The 20,017-nt window shown below is 38.7% G+C and overlaps 1 long non-coding RNA gene across 2 annotated transcripts in view; it reads left to right on the top strand.

The window, feature by feature from the left end:
- The first annotated feature begins 603 nt into the window (after nt 1-603).
- Nucleotides 604-20,017, top strand: part of LOC148004270 (uncharacterized) — a 110,897-nt gene continuing 91,483 nt past the window's right edge. Inside the window, exons 1-4 of one of the 2 annotated variants that reach the window (XR_015628223.1) lie at nt 639-735; nt 4,107-4,193; nt 7,954-8,050; nt 9,675-9,774. This is a non-coding gene — a long non-coding RNA (uncharacterized LOC148004270). Of the gene's footprint in view, nt 736-4,106; nt 4,194-7,953; nt 8,051-9,674; nt 9,775-20,017 lie in introns of both variants that reach the window. The other variant, XR_015628224.1, reaches the window with a different exon arrangement.

Here is a 20,017-nt window from a genome sequence, read left to right as displayed (position 1 = left end):
TAATCTAAGAGCACTGATGATCTAGAACACTGCAGAAAGTTCATTGTTATTTTCGTGATTGTGTGGCTGAACAGGAGACATGAATTGCTGTAGCCATCCACCATGTCTACTTGAGGGATAATACTTGTCCAAGAAGCCATAGGCTGCCCAACATAAAGCTGTGTGCCAGATGTGTCCTACCACAAACAATCAAATTTAAAAATGGAGAGTACATCCCCTGCTAGAGAGGGATGGTGGATGGGAAGAAGTAATTGCCTTAAAGTTGGTCTACATAGTACAGTGGTGGAAACCAGCAACCAAACAAAAGTAATACATTTATAGCACTGAAAACAGAAATGAAGGAAATTATTAGTTCATCTTCACTAATAGATGGGGAGATACAATATTATCTCTGTGAAATGCTGTCTGCTGAGCCTAAGAGCCATTGCCTTCTCAATCAGAACAGCTAAGTTTACCCTCAAGAGACCCTCAGTGAAGTCCAGGTCTAGTGTGTTGACATTCTCTCATAGGAAGGGGGAATTCAGGAGAGTCATGTGAACCTCACATTCTTCAGATCCCAAGAGCTCCCTCGCACATCCTCTTCAGATTTTTTCAATCTGCTTCAGCTAAACAAGGTCTTCAGAAGTGCTCAAATGTATGCAGAGAGCATGTGACCTGAAGGAGAAGACGCTGAGGGAAGAATTTCATATCTTGGGTCACTGAAGTTCCTGGTCATAGCCTTTCACATAGGCTCCTGTAAGTAACTCCACTTAACTCATTGATTCACCCAGATGGACTGGGGTGAAGTCATTATTTTTGACTTTTAATGGTGCTTTCCCAAAGCACCAGTATAGATATGTGTTTGTATTTCCCAAAGAAAATTAATGCAATGCTATTGCTTGCTCATCATGCTAATAATTGATAAATATTTAACTGGAAGACTAATATGTGCTACAAACATGGGAATCAATTGAAATTCTTATGCACTCCCTAAAGTATAAATTAGTTCAGTGCCTTGGAGAGCAGCCTGGTTAGCACAGAAAAGGAGGTCATGTGTTCATGCCATATTTTGGCAAATTTGTGATTATGACAAAATAGGTACTAGAATGTTTTGATTACCATTATTTATAATACAGAAAGGAGAAACTATCTGTATGTCCATAAACAGAAGAATATGTAGCTTTGGGGATATTCATGTAATTAGATATTATGCATAAATCAAGTATAGATAAGACCTAAATGCACAAATATTGATAAAGCCTCCAAATCCATGAGTGAAAAATACATTTACAAATTACCTATTTCATTTATAGAAAGTAAACAAATACAAAACAATATTTTGTATTATTTGAGAATATTTTCAAAATTCATTGTGCACAATTCTCAACTAGTAAAATATGAAAAAGATGGTATTCATAAATATTCAGAGGTTGAGACTACCTCTTAATATTAAATATTAAATATTGCTGAGAAGGGGAAGAAGAGGCTATAGAGAAGGATACTGGGGGATTTTAATTGTATGGGGAACTTTTTGTTGCCTAAGTGTTATGGTGAGCTTGGATATTTAATAATGTATATACAGGTGGTTCCTAATCCATGACATAATGACTGACATTTTTGATTTCCCAGTAGTATAAAAGCTGCAGACATGAAAATCATATTTTGAAATTTAATCTTGATCTTTTTTCTGAATTAGCAGTATGTATTTACATATTCTCTGGAGGTGTGTGGCAGCAACAGTGAATGACAACCGTGAGCCATATGATTATGTGGAAATACACACCAAGCAAGCAGTGTTGCCCAGCTATGATGGGAAATGAGGTGTAGACCTCTTCTATAACTCAGTTACTACAACTTCAACTTACAATGACTTGTTCAGAATCTAACCCCATCATAAATACCTTCTTTTGTACCAAGTGCTCTTTAATACATGGCTTAAAAGAACATGTAGCATCAAAAGAAAAAAAATGAGGAAAAGAGGGGTTGAAGGCAGGCTGGAGAGAAGGAACTAAAGGAGATGTTGAAGAGATGACAGAAACACACAAAACATGGCTGCACACTCTCACACAAGTTTCTGATTGTTGCAGGGTATTCGATCACACTGTGAACCCTGAGATTATGTTATTTACTGAAAAAAATGTTTTTAGTGTTTCCAGTTGTGATGTGGTTCAGCCCTTAGCACATGCCTTTAATCCCTCTGACTGGAATACAGACATGCCTTTAGTTCACACCTTTAACCCCACACAGTGAAGATAGAGTTAGTCTGTAGAAGGAGGTACCTATGTTTGAAAGTGATGTCTAATTGAGTGGCAGACAAAGTGATGAATCAGAGAGAAATTTGACAGAATAGGGTATGTCCATCTGTCATAAAACACAGAGCAAAGTGAGACAAGACTAAGATAGGAGACAGTTTTACCAGGAGACCTTTACAGAGGCCGGTTGAAGAGACAACAAGCTAGACACAGGTAAAGATAGAATGATCCAGAGAATGAGAAGAAGCCAGAGCTAGGAAAGAACTAGAATTGGTGATCTTATTCATTAGTAAGTCTTAGAAGCTGAAAACATTCTAGTCCTGGATTAGATTGTACAGTGGTTAGAACATTTCAAGACTAGACCCAGGTTAGCAGACAGAGGCAGTAAACCTCTGAGACAACAATTACTTCAGGCAAATAAAAGTTACTTTTACATCTGGTGTCAGAAAAACTTGGACGTAAGTCACAGCTCATGAATTCACTACCAAATGGACCTTAGAATACTTACTAAGTTTCTCTCAAGTGGTTCTCTATAGAAAACAATGATTGTAGTACCTGACTTGGCAGTTTCTTCTGGTGATGAAATATAAGCAAAGCCCTTAGCAAAATTTCCAACATATGTTGTTTATGGTAAACTGTAACTACCACTTTTAGCATTCAATTCACTATTTGAATTGTATTGCCTTATATTAGTAATATTTGCTATGTGTTCAGAAGTGGGAACTCTGTGTATATAGTATCTTGGCATAATTACTCAGATACAGAGAACATTGGTAGGTGGGTAGGAATGGTTTCCTAGCGTTTAAGGGCCTTACCTAAACTCTCCACTGTGCTTTACTGTGAAAGCATAGTAGACTTTAACATTGCTTTTCTCTCCAAACAGGTATTCTTCCCATTCATAAACCTCATGAACATACAACTTCCATGTGGATAGAGACTATTTACTCTGTTTTGGTTTTTATTCATCTTCTAACCTTTCTTAGAACCCTAAGAAATAACTAACGATTCTACAAATAAAAGCTGGCCTTAACCAAACTTTAGAGCAGTGAAGTTTGAATTATCTACAAGGTCTAATAACTTTCTCAGCAGTTAAGCAAGAGGGAAAACAGTAGCACACAGCTGTGCAACACCTTCGAGTGCAGAGGCTCGGATGCTACCATTAGTAGAGGTAAGACGGGCTAATGTTCATATGAGCTTCCTAATCAGCAGCCCGGGAAATGTTGGCAGCAACCTGGAGAATCGGAAGCAAGGATAAAATACTTACTAAAGCCCCGGGTGGGGAACTAATCATGCTATAATTAAATGACAAGTTGGATTACGCTTGTAGTGACACGAAGTCTTTTATTGTTGTTTTGTTTTACAATGCAAAACATATGCACCTCTTACATTTGAGGGGTATATGGACTTTATCTCAGAAGAAACAGCTCATAGCATTCAGACAGGTCCCAGGTGCAGGCTGATAATGTTTACATTCTTCAGAGACAGAAAAGACCCCTTTAATAATGCTGAAAAGTGGCTTCAAAATAATGCCTCTACCTTCCAAATGGCCATATTCTGATGACACCAACCTGGGACAGGAACAGGTAGGGAGGCTTGGAAGATGGATTGCTATCTCTGAGGTTACCAACCAAAATGTTCTCTAAGTGACAGTAATCGAGATTAAGAGGCCATGGAGGCAGGGCCCAAGCAAGGACAAAACATAAAGCAACGTGAAAATGACTTTTCTTTTGATAGAATCTTTTTGCAGATGTTGTCTTTGTTCAGAAACTGGAATGCTATTTACTAAATTTGTTATTCTAGAGAAGGTTTAAAATGGATTCAAATAGTAAATCATTGTGTTGAGGATGATTAATATTCTATATTTCATATTCACAGATGTGCTGCCACTAATAGCTCTTCATGAATGTGGATGAGGAATGCATGTCCGATATCTCCTTCCACATAGCACACACCCCACATACTGTGAATGCTCACGGTAACAACATACAAAGTTCTGGCTCTACTTTATCCTTAATGGATTTCATATTTTATTGGCATAATAATTGAGATTTCTTTTCCCCGGAAATTATTACAAATGAGCAAGATTTCAGGCTTGGAAATTTTTATGGTATAAAGATGTTTGTTGTAATGACATCTTTTGAAATGGAATTGGACCTGTGTGATGAGAAATAGCTTTTTTCATTTTATATCCTGAATCCAAGCATAAACGTTGAGAATATGATTTTAGCATATTGAATAAAGGCAACCTTTATCTGCCTTCACTTTTTCTGCAAAGGATTCAGATCTTAATGTCTACCAAGCACTGCTTGAGAGGAAGTTGAAGAGCTTGTCTGCCTTGGTAAACGTCTGGTTCCTGAAGACAGCATCTATTTGATATGCTTCAGAAAACATTAGACATCTGAGAGTGGTTTCACACCTGTTGACTTGTTCTCAAAATTTCCATTCATTTTTTTTCAAACAGGAAATGCAATGATAATGAAATTGCAGGCTACATAGAACAAGTGAAACAAGGGATGATGGGTAATCTATCTGAGTGCTATTTGCACTAATATTCGGTGATATTTTTTCCCTCTTGCTTTATTCTCTTCTTGCCACTCAAGATGCAACAATATGTACAGAAGTGTTGATCACACTTAAGATATGGTCACATTATTGTATAGTAGAAGAAATACTGTGGGAAGAATTTTTTTTTCTTTGTAAACTGATAAGGAACTCAAGTTTAAGAGTACAAAACAAACTTTATTGTTTTAGGTGTTTTAAAATTGTGTTTTAATGAGGATATATTTCCTTTAACTCAGTAATGTAGAGGTGGACATTATTATCATCCCCTCTTCCCCACTGGGGAATAACTTCTTTTGTTTAATAGTATCTTGCTTACAAATAACTCGCTAATGAGTCTAACAGTCATTTCTTATGCTTCTTGAGAAACATGATTTACATAGTTTCTGAGTGTTCTGTTTTGTAATAGATAAACATTTGCCTAACTAGTCACTTTTTATTATAAATCGAGGTCTCCACCACCCACATTCTAATGTATTTTGGTTTGGACAATTTTAAAACAGTTCAATATCTTCAAACAATATGTTATTTGATTAGTTTGTACAGAATTTCATACTATGTGTTTCGATTATATTCCCCTCCACTTCTTCCCCCAAGTCCTCCAAGAACCACTTCCTCTTTCATACCTCCCTTCATTTTGTGTTTTCTCTGTCTCTGTCTCTGTCTCTCTCTTCATAAATTATTTATTATCTGTTTCCAATGTCTTAATGTCTTAGTCTTCTGACTCTTACTGCACTTCCATCCTCTCCCACGATACTCTTTGAGTTTTAGGTATAGGGAGTCCATTGCAGATGATCAACTGGGGATGGGCACCTGACAGCCCACTGTCCTCTGCATTTGAGTCTGTTATGGTTTCATAGGCTTGTAAAAGAAGATTATTTGATGAGGAGCTAAATTATGTTTACTTGTTGACATAAATGATAAGTATTTGGAATGTAATTGGAAGTGATACTGGTTTAGAAAAGTGGTTGTATTAGGTTCTCTAGGTTCTATGGCTTTACCAGCCATGGGAAGTTGGCTAAGTTACAGTAACAGACACAAATGCCTTCCTATTTGAGCACACCATTAGTTCTATGAGGTGGGAATTTGTTATCCTCAGGATATAAGTTCCACTGCTGTATCTTAAGGAATATCTTTCCAGGCTGTTCTTTGCTGTGATTCATGGGGCATCAGGGCTGAGTAGGTCTACTGATTGCCCTCCTCCCTTGGTAGCTGTTGTCTCCTGACACTCTGGGAGCTAGGGCCCAGGAAGTAGGAGGCTGAGTCATCAGTCTCTGGCTTTGTTGTGAGGCTGTAGGACTGCAACCCTTCTTTCTCTCTCTGTTTCCTATCCACTGAAGGGAGAAGAGTTTATTCCAGTGTGCGTTTTCCACCATCATGTACCTTTGTGCCATGTGCCAAAGGCAGCATTTCCTAAAACTTCTGAAACTTTACGTCTAAATAATTCTCGCCTCCCTGAATACCATGATCATCTTGGTTTTATTCTCAGAGTGATAACAAATTAATTCTAGTAATAGGTGCTACAGAAGAATTTTAATCTTGCAACATGGCTGCTAAGACAAGAGATCGTATCTAAAGGCTGTCCAAATATATATTCTGGCCAGAATACAGACATGCCATGGATTACAATATGATTTGGCTAGAATACAGACCCATCTTTAGCTCACACCTTTAATTCCTAACAATGAAGGACAAGGATGGTTTGTAGAGGGAAGCAGCCATGATTGGAAATGAAGTCTAATTCCCGGGCAGACAAAGTGATGAATGAAAGAAACATTTGACAGAATAAATTAGAGAGAGTATATGCCCAACGCACAGGAAAAATAGATAGCACAGGAAAGAGAGGTTACATAGGAGAGAGAGAGAGAGAGAGAGAGAGAGAGAGAGAGAGAGAGAGAGAGAGAGAGAGAGAGAGAGAGAGAAATAGCAGTATTACGGGGACAGTTGTACAGAGACAAGCTAGACACAGGTGAAGACCGAATGAGAAGGAGCCAGAAGATTAGGATACATTGCCAAAGTTAGTATGAAGCCAAGCAGAGCAATTGTAGCAGAAGACAAGAGAAGCTAGATTGAGTCGGTCATCTTGGAAGATTAGCATTCTGAGGCTAGAAGCTTCCAGGCATAGGCTTAGGGATAGTTAGAACAGAGAAAGAAACACTCTGGGCCTAGCCCAAGCCATGTATTTGCCCAGCACGTGTACAGTTCTCATGCCACTCCTTCATCTGAGGAAATAAAAGAAACATTTACAGTGCACAAAATAACGTGTATAATGCATCCATCCAGAATATACTATCTCTATAACCAAGTGGTTTCTCTTTCAACCTGGAGAGGTAAAAAATAAACAGACAAATATAATTCAGAGAGATGATATTCATACCACAGTGTGGTTGTTTGTATGTAAGCTCATAGGCAAACAGTGTAAGTCCAGGGCGATAAGGTCTTAAGAAAGAGTCCAGGCTTTCTATTACTAAGTGTCTAAGGGAAAACAACTTTTCTATTAGAGAAATTAAGCATCTGCGCCCACCCCTATTACAGTGAGCCCAGGGAGCATTTCAAGTTTTGAACAAGGAGAGAAAGAAGATATCACACCCTTAGATTTTCACGTCTAACATAGAGTCCAGACAAAAAGAATTCTAAACATCCCAAGTGGCCACCGAGACTGAGGATAAGGGAGCTGTCACCCACTTCTATACCTTGGAGCCTAGTAATTTAAATGAAAACAAACCAAATCAGCAGAAAGCAATAACAAAGTAATGGATTTAGTATGCAAAATGCATTTTAAGATGTGCAAAGTTTCTTCCTTGGCTGGCCTTGCCCGTGCGTTTAAATGGTCATTCCATCACTCGATTCGCTGGTGTAATGTGTTCCCACACAACTACATACCAGATCTGTGTGCTTGCTGTTCACCTTCTCGTTCAATAAGTATGTTATTTAATGGGCTGTAATGTTAGATGTGATGTAATGTCAAAAACCTCTTTATTTTCAAACACTGGTACTGATTCAAAAGTTTTGATTCCATCTAGAATAAAATGTGCTGCCATGTTCAGATGGCAGGCAGATCATTTTATAGCAACAGTGACAGGAAACATATGTCAGTGGGTATGTGAATAAATTCTGCTCCTCTGTTCTAATGAATGTTTCATTTACCATTTTACCATGATAGCATGAGGTTGGAAGACGACACAGGTTGACTGACTGTGAATGGTTGAGCTATGGTCTACTAGTTATTAGAGCCTCTTCTGGTGGATGCCCTGTGACAGGTAATGGTATATGAAATTCATGTCTTCATACTTTATTGTTTATTCACTCAGGCTGTCACTGTTTCTTCACAGGTCCATGGTCAGTAACCCAAGCTCTTCTCCATTGTCCTGAAATCAGTATTTATTCTTATTTCTGGTTATTTCACATACAAAACACTAATGATTCCCAGACGCACTGCTAAAGCACTGCATATTAGTTGAGTTATCCATGCTTCTTCTTTTAAGAATAACACTGAGTAGGATTATAATGGAGTAGTAAGTGGTTTTTGCTATCTGTCATATATGGTGGTGAAGAATCATGTACTAACTGTTAGCATTTTGTCTAAGCTCTATCCCACAGTTGCTTGGCAACTTCTTGCTCCCAGTCTGTAGTCTGTCGTCTTGCCCCTTCCCCCCCCCCTCTCCATTTCATGTCCCTCTCTCCGTGTGCTCATGGCTGGCCTCTACTCCTCTCTCTCTCTCTCTCTCTCTCTCTCTCTCTCTCTGTGTCTCTCTGCCTTTCTCTGTCTCTACTACTCTCTCAATTCCTCTTCCCCATGCCCTGAATAAACTCTATTCTGTACTACATAGTACTGTGGCTGGTCCCTCAGGGGGAAGGGATGCCTCAGCATGGGCCCACAGAGACCATAAGCCCCTTCCCCCATTCCTGACTACACATTCACCAAGCATTACCTTCTCTCTTTATCTTTTTATGAACACAATACCAACTTTACTCTTTTTCCTCTTCAGTTGTGTGCTGAGGAAGATAAACCAATGATATAATGATACTGTGGAGAGTTTTATGTTCTATTTTCTGTAAGTCCTATATATGTCATCTTCATTTTATGGTGGCTTGATAGACCAAACAATAAATAACAATGGAGTTCTGGTGTGTGCTGTCTTTCTCTCTTTCCACTAGGGCCCATTCATGCAATGGTGATTCTTTGGTCCACAGGTTCAACTGTTCTAATCCTGAGTGTTAGAAGTTTTGATCATGGGTCTCCTATTAGGACAAATTCTACTGAGGAAAATTTTGTTTCCTTGGAAATTCTAGTGTCAAAGACTCTGTTAGTCCATCTAGGAGGGCTAGCTCCTTGTACTATACTCTGTAGCTGAATACCTCCTCACTTTGTGGCTCATTGAAAACTGATAGTATTTCTTACATGCCATTTAGTAAATATGTTGGAATCATATTCCCAAGGGAAGTTCTATTTCCTCTAGAGTCCAGTAACACTGACCTTTCATACTGAGATATATCATATGGAATAATCAACTTTACTCAGGTAGATGCTGCTGCAATATGCTCCTGATCTTGGGAACACAAACATGCATGCACACATTACACACAATCACTAATGAGGTGTGTATCTGAATTTTATAGAATTTAAGTTTTATCACATAGGGTGCATTTTTGACCAGGGTTTTTAAATTTTTAAATTTTCTTTTCCCCTCTTATTACAATACTGTCATGATTAAAGCAGGATAGTGTATTTTTCAGGATGTCTGAATAGATGGTCCAAGAAAATTTGAACTATTTATATGTGGAAGACAGGAATGATACCATAACTTTGGGGGAGAATTCTTAATATATACCATTGTTTCTTCTATTAAATGAGAACATGCTTCTCTTTTCTAATAATTTTAGAAAGTACACTACATGGGGAAGCAGTGAACTGCAGTCTATTCCTGAGGCTGTGTTGCTTGGCTCTTGTGAGCCTGTCACAAATCTACATAGCAGTTTGAAGGTATGATTTATTTTCAGAGTATATTGTTATTTTCTGGGGTTCACTTAGTTATTATCACAGCAAAGACAGGTGAATTAAAGTCACCATGAGGCACAGTCCCTGTATTCAGATCCTAACACGTATCATTTGCTTCTGCCACTTCTTCTGAGATACAATTCTGTATCTTATTCAGTTTTGTGGCCTGGGGATAGAGCTTAAGAGTTCACTTGAGAGTCCTGGTGATAATAGTTACTACCCCTCAAGTAAGAAGCAGGCATAGAGCTTTGGCTATCTCTGAAGTCTTCCTATTCGAATAATATCACTGGGTGTCAGAAAAGGATGGCCACACATTTGGTTACATGGTAGGGTTTCACTTGCTTCCTGTGCAATGCCTTTCTTCTTCTCGCTTTCCATACTTTCTAATTAGACAGCCACAGTAGCAGTATTCATCCAGTAACCTTATCTCTTTTTTTTATTTTTGATTTTGTACATTTATTTATTTTTTTATTAACTTGAGTATTTCTTATTTACATTTCAAGTGTTATTCCCCTTCCTGGTTTCCGGGCCAACATCCCTCTAACCCCTCCCCCTCCCCTTCCTTATGGGTGTTCCCCTCCCCATCCTCCCCCCATTGCTGCCCTCCCCTCAACAATCTAGTTCACTGGGGGTTCAGTCTTAGCAGGACCCAGGGCTTCCCCTTCCACTGGTGCTCTTACTAGGATATTCATTGCTACCTATGAGGTCAGAGTCCAGGGTCAGTCCATGTATAGTCTTTGGGTAGTGGCTTAGTCCCTGGAAGCTCTGGTTGGTTGGCATTGTTGTACCTATGGGGTCTCCAGCCCCTTCAAGCTCTTCCAGTTCTTTCTCTGATTCCTTCAATGGGAGTCCTATTCTCAGTTCAGTGGTTTGCTGCTGGCATTCGCCTCTGCGTTTGCTGTATTCTGGCTGTGTCTCTCAGGAGCGATCTACATTCGGCTCCTGTCAGCCTGCACTTCTTTGCTTCATCCATCTTGTCTAATTGGATGGCTGTATATGTATGGGCCACATGTGGGGCAGGCTCTGAATGGGTGTTCCTTCTGTCTCTGTTTTAATCTTTGCCTCTCTATCCCCTGCCAAGGGTATTCTTGTTCCCCTTTTAAAGAAGGAGTGAAGCATTCACATTTTGATCATCCGTCTTGAGTTTCATTTGTTCTAGGCATCTAGGGTAATTCAAGCATTTGGGTTAATAGCCACTTATCAATGAGTGCATACCATGTGTGTTTTTCTGTGATTGGGTTACCTCACTCAGGATGATATTTTCCAGTTCCAACCATTTGCCTATGCATTTCATAAAGTCATAGTTTTTGATAGCTGAGTAATATTCCATTGTGTAGATGTACAACATTTTCTGTATTCATTCCTCTGTTGAAGGGCATCTGGCTTCTTTCCAGCTTCTGGCTATTATAAATAAGGCTGCAATGAACATAGTGGAGCACGTGTCTTTTTTATATGTTGGGGCATCTTGTGGGTATATGCCCAAGAGAAGTATAGCTAGATCCTCAGGCAGTTTAATGTCCAATTTTCTGAGGAACCTCCAGACTGATTTCCAGAATGGTTGTACCAGTCTGCAATCCCACCAACAATGGAGAAATGTTCCTCTTTCTCCGCATCCTCGCCAGCATCTGCTGTCACCTGAGTTTTTGATCTTAGCCATTCTCACTGGTGTGAGGTGAAATCTCAGGGTTGTTTTGATTTGCATTTCCCTTATGACTAAAGATGTTGAACATTTCTTTAGGTGTTTCTCAGCCATTCGGCATTCCTCAGCTGTGAATTCTTTGTTTAGCTCTGAACCCCATTTTTTAATAGGGTTATTTGTCTCCCTGCGGTCTAACTTCTTGAGTTCTTTGTATATTTTGGATATAAGGCCTCTATCTGTTGTAGGATTGGTAAAGATCTTTTCCCAATCTGTTGGTTGCCATTTTGTCCTAACCACAGTGTCCTTTGCCTTACAGAAGCTTTGCAGCTTTATGAGATCCCATTTGTCGATTCTTGATCTTAGAGCATAAGCCATTGGTGTTTTGTTCAGGAAATTTTTTCCAGTGCCCATGTGTTCCAGATGCTTCCCTAGTTTTTCTTCTATTAGTTTGAGTGTATCTGGTTTGATTTGGAGGTCCTTTGTCCACTTGGACTTAAGCATTGTACAGGGTGATAAGCATGGATCGATCTGCATTCTTCTACATGTTGACCTCCAGTTGAACCAGCACCATTTGCTGAAAATGCCGTCTTTTTTCCATTTCATGGTTTTGGCTCCTTTGTCAAAAATCAAGTGACCATAGGTGTGTGGGTTCATTTCTGGGTCTTCAGTTCTGTTCCATTGGTCTATCTGTCTGTCTCTGTACCAATACCATGCAGTTTTTATCACTATTGCTCTGTAATACTGCTTGAGTTCAGGGATAGTGATTCCCCCTGAAGTCCTTTTATTGTTGAGGATAGTTTTAGCTATCCTGGGTTTTTTGTTATTCCAGATGAATTTGCAAATTGTTCTGTCTAACTCTTTGAAGAACTGGATTGGTATTTTGATGGGGATAGAATTGAATCTGTAGCTCGCTTTTGGTAGAATGGCCATTTTTACTATATTAATCCTGCCAATCCATGAGCATGGGAGATCTTTCCATCTTCTGAGGTCTTCTTCAATTTCTTTCTTCAGAGTCTTGAAGTTCTTATTGTACAGATCTTTTACTTGCTTGGTTAAAGTCACACCGAGGTACTTTATATTATTTGGATCTATTATGAAGGGTGTCGTTTCCCTAATTTCTTTCTCGGCTTGTTTCTCTTTTTGTGTAGAGGAAGGCTACTGATTTATTTGAGTTAATTTTATACCCAGCCACTTTGCTGAAGTTGTTTATCAGCTTTAGTAGTTCTCTGGTGGAACTTTTGGGATCACTTAAATATACTATCATATCATCTGCAAATAGTGATATTTTGACTTCTTCTTTTCCGATCTGTATCCCCTTGACCTCCTTTTGTTGTCTGATTGCTCTGGCTAGAACTTCAAGAACTATATTGAATAAGTAGGGAGAGAGTGGGCAGCCTTGTCTAGTCCCTGATTTTAGTGGGATTGCTTCAAGTTTTTCTCCATTTAGTTTAGTGTAGGCAACTGGTTTGCTCTATATGGCTTTTACTATGTTTAGGTATGGGCCTTGAATTCCAATTCTTTGCAGGACTTTTATTGTGAAGGGGTGTTGAATTTTGTCAAATGCTTTCTCAGCATCTAATGAAATGATCATGTGGTTTTGTTCTTTCAGTTTGTTTATATAATGGATCACGTTGATGGTTTTCCGTATATTAAACCATCCCTGCATGCCTGGGATGAAGCCTACTTGATCATGGTGGATGATTGTTTTGATGTGCTCTTGGATTCGGTTTGCCAGAATTTTATTGAGTATTTTTCTGTCGATATTCATAAGGGAAATTGGTCTGAAGTTCTCTTTCTTTGTTGGGTCTTTGTGAGGTTTAGGTATAAGAGTAATTGTGGCTTCATAGAAGGAATTCAGTAGTGCTCCATCTGTTTCAATTTTGTGGAATAGTTTGGATAATACTGGTATGAGGTCTTCTATGAAGGTCTGATAGAATTCTGCACCAAACCCGTCAGGACCTGGGCTCTTTTTGGTTGGGAGACCTTTAATGACTGCTTCTATTTCCTTAGGAGTTATGGGGTGTTTAACTGGTTTGTCTGTTCCTGATTTAACTTTGGTACCTGGTATCTGTCTAGGAAATTGTCCATTTCCTGCAGATTTTCAAGTTTTGTTGAATATAGGCTTTTATAGTAAGATCTGATGATTTTTTGAATTTCCTCTGAATCTGTAGTTCTTTCTCCCTTTTCATTTCTGATTTTGTTAATTTGGACACAGTCTCTGTGTCCTCTCGTTAGTCTGGCTAAGGGTTTATCTAGCTTGTTGATTTTCTCAAAGAACCAACTTTTGGTTCTGATGATTCTTTCTATAGTCCTTTTTGTTTCTACTTGGTTGATTTCAGCTCTGAGTTTGATTATTTCCTGCCTTCTACTCCTCCTGGGTGTATTTGCTTCTTTTTGTTCTAGAGCTTTTAGGTGTGCTGTCAAGCTGCTGGCATATGCTCTTTCCTGTTTCTTTCTGCAGGCACTCAGCACTATGAGTTTTCCTCTTAGCACAGCTTTCATTGTGTCCCATAAGTTTGGGTATGTTGTACCTTCATTTTCATTAAATTCTAAAAAGTCTTTAATTTCTTTCTTTATTTCTTCCTTGACCAGGTTATCATTGAGTAGAGCATTGTTCTTTTTCCACGTATATGTGGGCTTTCTTCCCTTATTGTTGTTGAAGACCAGTTTTAGGCCATGGTGGTCTGATAGCATGCATGGGATTATTTCTATCTTTCTGTACCTGTTGAGGCCCGTTTTTTGACCAATTATATGGTCAATTTTGGAGAAAGTACCATGAGGAGATGAGAAGAAAGTATATCCTTTTGCTTTAGGATAGAATGTTCTATAAATATCTGTTAAGTGCATTTGGCTCATGACTTCTCTCAGTCTGTCTACATCTTTGTTTAATTTCTGTTTCCATGATCTGTCCATTGATGAGAGTGGGGTGTTGAAATCTCCTACTACTATTATGTGAGGTGCAATGTGTGTTTTGAGCTTTAGTAAGGTTTCTTTTACGTATGTAGGTGCCCTTGTATTTGGGGCATAGATATTTAGGATTGAGAGTTCATCTTGGTGGATTTTTCCTTTGATGAATATGAAATGTCCTTCCTTATCTTTTTTGATGAATTTTAGTTGAAAATTGATTTTATTTGATATTAGAATGGCTACTCCAGCTTTCTTCTTCTGATCATTTGCTTGGAAAGTTGTTTTCCAGCCTTTCACTCTGAGGTAGTATCTGTCTTTGTCTCTGAGGTGTGTTTCTTGTAGGCAGCAGAATGTAGGGTCCTCATTGTGTATCCAGTTTGTTTATCTATGTCTTTTTATTGGGGAGTTGAGGCCATTGATGTTGAGAGATATTAAGGAATAGTGATTATTGCTTCCTGTTATATTCATATTTGGATATGAGGTTATGTTTGTGTGATTTTATTCTCTTTGTTTTGTTCCCAAGACAATTAGATTCTTGCTTCTTTTACGGTATAGCTTGCCTCCTTATGTTGGGCTTTACCATTTATTATCCTTTGTAGTGCTGGATTTGTAGAAAGATATTGTATAAATTTGGGTTTGTCATGGAATATCTTGGTTTCTCCATCTATGTTTATTGAGAGTTTTGCAGGATACAGTAACCTGGGCTGGCATTTGTGTTCTCTTAGGGTCTGTATGACATCTGTCCAGGATCTTCTGGCTTTCATAGTTTCTGGCGAAAAGTCTGGTGTGATTCTGATAGGTCTGCCTTTATATGTTACTTGACCTTTTTCCCTTACTGCTTTTAATATTCTTTCTTTATTTTGTGCATTTGGTGTTTTCACTATTATGTGACGGGAGGTGTTTCTTTTCTGGTCCAATCTATTTGGAGTTCTGTAGGCTTCTTGTATGCCTATGGGTATCTCTTTTTTTTAGGTAAGGGAAGTTTTCTTCTATGATTTTGTTGAAGATATTTACTGGTCCTTTGAGCTGGGAGTCTTCACTCTCTTCTATACCTATTATCCTTAGGTTTGATCTTCTCATTGAGTACTGGATTTCCTGTATGTTTTGGACCAGTAGCTTTTTTCGCTTTACGTTATCTTTGACAGTTGAGTCAATGATTTCTATGGAATCTTCTGCTCCTGAGATTCTCTCTTCCATCTCTTATATTCTGTTGGTGAAGCTCATATCTATAGTTCCTTGTCTCTTCTTTTGGTTTTCTATATCCAGGGTTGTTTCCATGTGTTCTTTCTTGATTGCTTCTATTTCCATTTTTAATTCCTTCAACTGTTTGATTGTGTTTTCCTGGAATTCTTTCAGGGATTTTTGTGACTCCTCTCTATGGGCTTCTACTTGTTTATTTATGTTTTCCTGGAATTCTTTCAGGGATTTTTGTGATTCCACTCTGTAGACTTCTACTTGTTCTCTAAGGGAGTTCTTCACGTCTTTCTTGAAGTCCTCCAGCATCATGATCAAATATGATTTTGAAACTTGCTTTTTCTGGTGTGTTTGGATATTCTTTGTTTGCTTTTGGGAGAATTGGGCTCTGATGATGCCATGTAGTCTTGGTTTCTGTTGCTTGGGTTCCTGCGCTTGCCTCTCGCCATCAGATTATCTCTAGTGTTACTTTGTTCTGCTATTTCTGACAGTGGCTAGACTGTCCTATAAGCCTGTGTGTCAGGAGTGCTGTAGACCTGTTTTCCTGTTCTCTTTCAGCCAGTTATGGGGACAGAGTGTTCTGCTTTCAGGCGTGTAGTTTTTCCTATCTACAGGTCTTCAGCTGTTCCTGTGGGCCTGTGTCTTGAGTTCACCAGGCAGGTCGCTTGCAGCAGAAAAGTTGGTCTTACCTGTGGTCCCGAGGCTCAAGTTTGCTCTTGGGGGGCTGCCTACGAGCTCTCTGCGGTGGCAGCAACCAGGTAGATCTGTGCTGCCCTTTCCGGGAGCTTCAGTGCACCAGGGTTCCAGATGGTGTTTGGTGTTTTCCTCTGTTGTCAGAGATGTGTGCAGAGTGCAGTCTCTTCTGGTTTCCCAGGCGTGTCTGCCTCTCTGAATGTTTAGCTCTCCCTCCCACGGGATTTGGGTGCAGAGAACTGTTTATCTGGTCAGTCCCTTCCGGTTCTGGTGGTGTCTCAAATGCAGTGGATCTGCTGCTCCTGGGCCCTCCTCTACGGGGACCCAGAGGCCGTATACCGTTTCCTCTTGGGCCAGGGATGTTAGCAGGGGTGGGCAGTGTTGGTGGTCTCTTCCGCTCTGCAGCCTCAGGAGTGCCCACCTGACCAGGGGGTGAGGTCTCTCTCCCACTGGGTTTGGGAGCAGAGAGCTGCTGCGGGCCGGGATCCACTGGTTTGGGACTCCCCCCCCCCCACCCGCTAAATACCAGAAGTGCCCGGTCCTAGAGAATTTTGCCTCTGTGTGTCCTGAGTTCACCAGGCATGTCACTTGGAGCAGAAAAGTTGGTCTTACCTGTGGTCCCGAGGCTCAAGTTTGCTCGTGGGTTGCTGCCTAAGAGCTCTCCGCGGCGGCAGCAACCAGGAAGATCTGCCGTAACCTTATCTGTTATGCTATTCAAAATGCCTGAGCATTTTCCATTCTGTATAACCACAATGGTCCTTGTGGTAAAACTTGGAGAACTGTGATCATGCAAATTTGACATGATGCTGTAGGGTCTTTTCTATGTGAGACTTGGGTTTCCATTCAGCCAGTGAGTCTCAGATGTAAAGTGGCCTAAATTTTCAAGCAGAAAGATGTATGACAACTTGTTAGGGCAGCCATGCTCAGTTCTGAATATTTGTTCTTGCTTTCCTTTGGTTGTATAAATTGAGGTTCCCTAGTTGACTGCTCATTTGTTTTATCTTGGAACATTGTGTTGTGTGTACTACCTTAGCTCTCAATGGACCTAGCATTCTGGTTGCTACTTGAACCTTGCTTCTCATTACGTTAATGAAGTCTGCCTAATTTGCACTGATTAAACACTGCCATCTGCCCTCTGCTTTGCAGCACTGGTATGGGTCTCACTGGTTCTTCATCACAAATCAACTTCTTAGGTAGTTTCAGATGTGACTCCAGTGTTGAGCCAACTTAAGAACCATTGATATATTGCTAGGATTTTGATCCTAGATATGTTAATATATCTTGTTAATATTATGTCGTTGGAAAAGCCTAATTTATAATAATTATTTTAGATTAATTGTTTTAAAAATAGTCCCTGTTTCAAAACTCCTCAAGAAGCCAATTGCTCTGTAGTACCTATCTTTGATTGTATTTAGCATACATCTTGGTTGCTTTGTCATTGTCAGTTCAAGTTTCAAACAAAAATAATCTATGATTATCTTCCACTATAATTTCGTTTCTCTTATGTTTACTCTCATGTGGGACATGTCCAAATCCCCCCTTTACATAAAAATATTTCATTAGTTTAGGTTTTAGTTGATTTCCTACTCTTACATTCAACTTTTTAACTATTTATTATGAAGATTATATGACCATAATAAGTCTTGCCATTTCATGTGCCAGCTCTTTTTTCTGAACTTCAGGTCATTTTTAAATTAGAGGTATTTTTATGGCATTCTCAAACTTCATTGTTAAAACTACTGAACAGAAAAGGCCCAAGGGCAGATGCCTGCAGTTTATCTCCTTCACACGGGTAAGAATCCATTAGTCAATACTTTGGGGCTGCAGTTGTTCAAACAGCATCGATCCACATAATTGTTCTCTCCTTCAGCTTGCATTTCGTCTTGTCCACAAGGAATCATAGAAACCTTTGTCAAATGTGTTACTGAAACTGAGCAATGCCTATGTTTGTACTGTTGCCTCTGCTGTTTTAGAAAGTCTTAATAGTTACTGTTTGATTGAAGACTTGCTGAGAGTGTCATTTAAATGATTTAGTTTACTAATCATATCGAGGAAATCAAGGACCTTCATGGCATGTATCTTACAAATGAAGAAACCGAGTGAAGGGGTAAAAGAATCATCAGTAGGACTATGATTCCCAAGTAGCTCAGATCCTGGATGTTTTAGACCCCAAGGATGTTGCTAGACCAGCAAATGGACCAGCAAATGCATGGAAGTAAATTGGTGACCCAAATTCAAGATAATAAGTTTGGAAATTTGTTTTTGAAACCTTATTTAGGGGTAAGGGAAAAAACCTATTTTTCTTTTAAGTGCATGGGTGTTTTGCTTGTTCTCATGTCTGTGCACCACATGTACGAACTGCCTGTGGAGGCCAGAAGAGAGTATTTGGTTCTAAGCCCCCATGTGGGTGAACCCAGGTCCGCTTCAATAGCAGCAATCTCTTTTAACCACTGAGCAATCTCCCCAGTCCTTATTTTCCCCTATGTAATAGTTTTATACTCCTGCCTAATTGAATGATTTATTCATATTTATAAAATCTTTTCAGAAGAAATACTCAGCTTAGTTAGAGCTTATGTTTTAAATTAATTCTTGAGAAGGACAATACTGATGAAGAAATCTAAAGAAATTCTTGAGATGGACTAGAAATTCCAGGAAAAATGAAATAGCATTATCTGACAAATGTCACAGTGCTGCAAGAATGAGTGAACACTGCCGAAACATGACATTTAGGTATGACATCCTGTCCGTGAAAAATTAACATTTGCTGTGCGAGATGGCATTTAATGATGTATTTTAAAACAATATTCTCTCTGGTTCTATAAGCTCCTTTTTTTATTTTATGTAGTCAACAATAGCATATGTGTGCTTCAAACTAAGGGGGCTAGAGGAATTTAATGCTTTCATCACAGAGAACTGATACATTTTAGATGACGAATAACATGATTCAGTGAACAATATATAAATTATCAAACCATTACACTATACCTCATAAACATGTATAGTTTTCTATCAATAAAATGGTAAAATGTTGAAAGAAATTATTTGAGTTGATATGGGATCTGTATCAGATCAATGTTTATATTAGCTTTGTACAAAAAAGTCCATATGCTGATTTCTACTTTTAGTTAATTGAATTAGACTGTTTTGTAAAAATTAAATATTCAGATGAAGTTGCAGGGACTCTTTTCAAGATTTAATATGGATCAGTAGAAAAATTCTTCCAGATAGAGCAAACTATGAACTTAAGGTTATCATGAGTATCAAGGTATAGTTCAAAAAGTTGCAAGAAAGTTATTCATTCAAGGGGTTAAAGGAATAAAATGTCAAAAAATAAAAGTGAAAATTTAATTTAAATTTTATAATGTTCTCAAACTTAGAAAGACCAGATTAGAGTGGAAATATATATGCTAATACAGTAAATTTATGAGAAATTGTAGAGATAAAGTAAAACTGAGTATTGTCATATTATTTTCAAAGGATTTTTTAAAAAGAATTGGAAGTATAGTTTACATTTTATTTATGAGGCATTTTGGGATAAGCAGAAGTTAGATTTTTAAGATGGTACCTGACTGTATCAATTTCTGTACTAACAAAGAGTATATAGTAATCCTCATATTTATTTGCTTGAGAAGTTTTATTCACAGATCATTTGTAAAGACTTGAAAAAAGATTATAAGAGTGACAAAAATCTCTAAAACTGTATTAGAATGTTTGTAACACACATATACCACACACATATACACACACATATACCACACACATACACACACATATACCACACACACACACACACAC

Source organism: Rattus norvegicus, chromosome 8 (genome assembly GCF_021556685.1).
Source record: "Rattus norvegicus strain SHRSP/BbbUtx chromosome 8, alternate assembly SHRSP_T2T, whole genome shotgun sequence".
NCBI classification, from domain to species: domain Eukaryota; kingdom Metazoa; phylum Chordata; class Mammalia; order Rodentia; family Muridae; genus Rattus; species Rattus norvegicus.
This window is presented reverse-complemented; position numbering and strand designations above follow the sequence as displayed.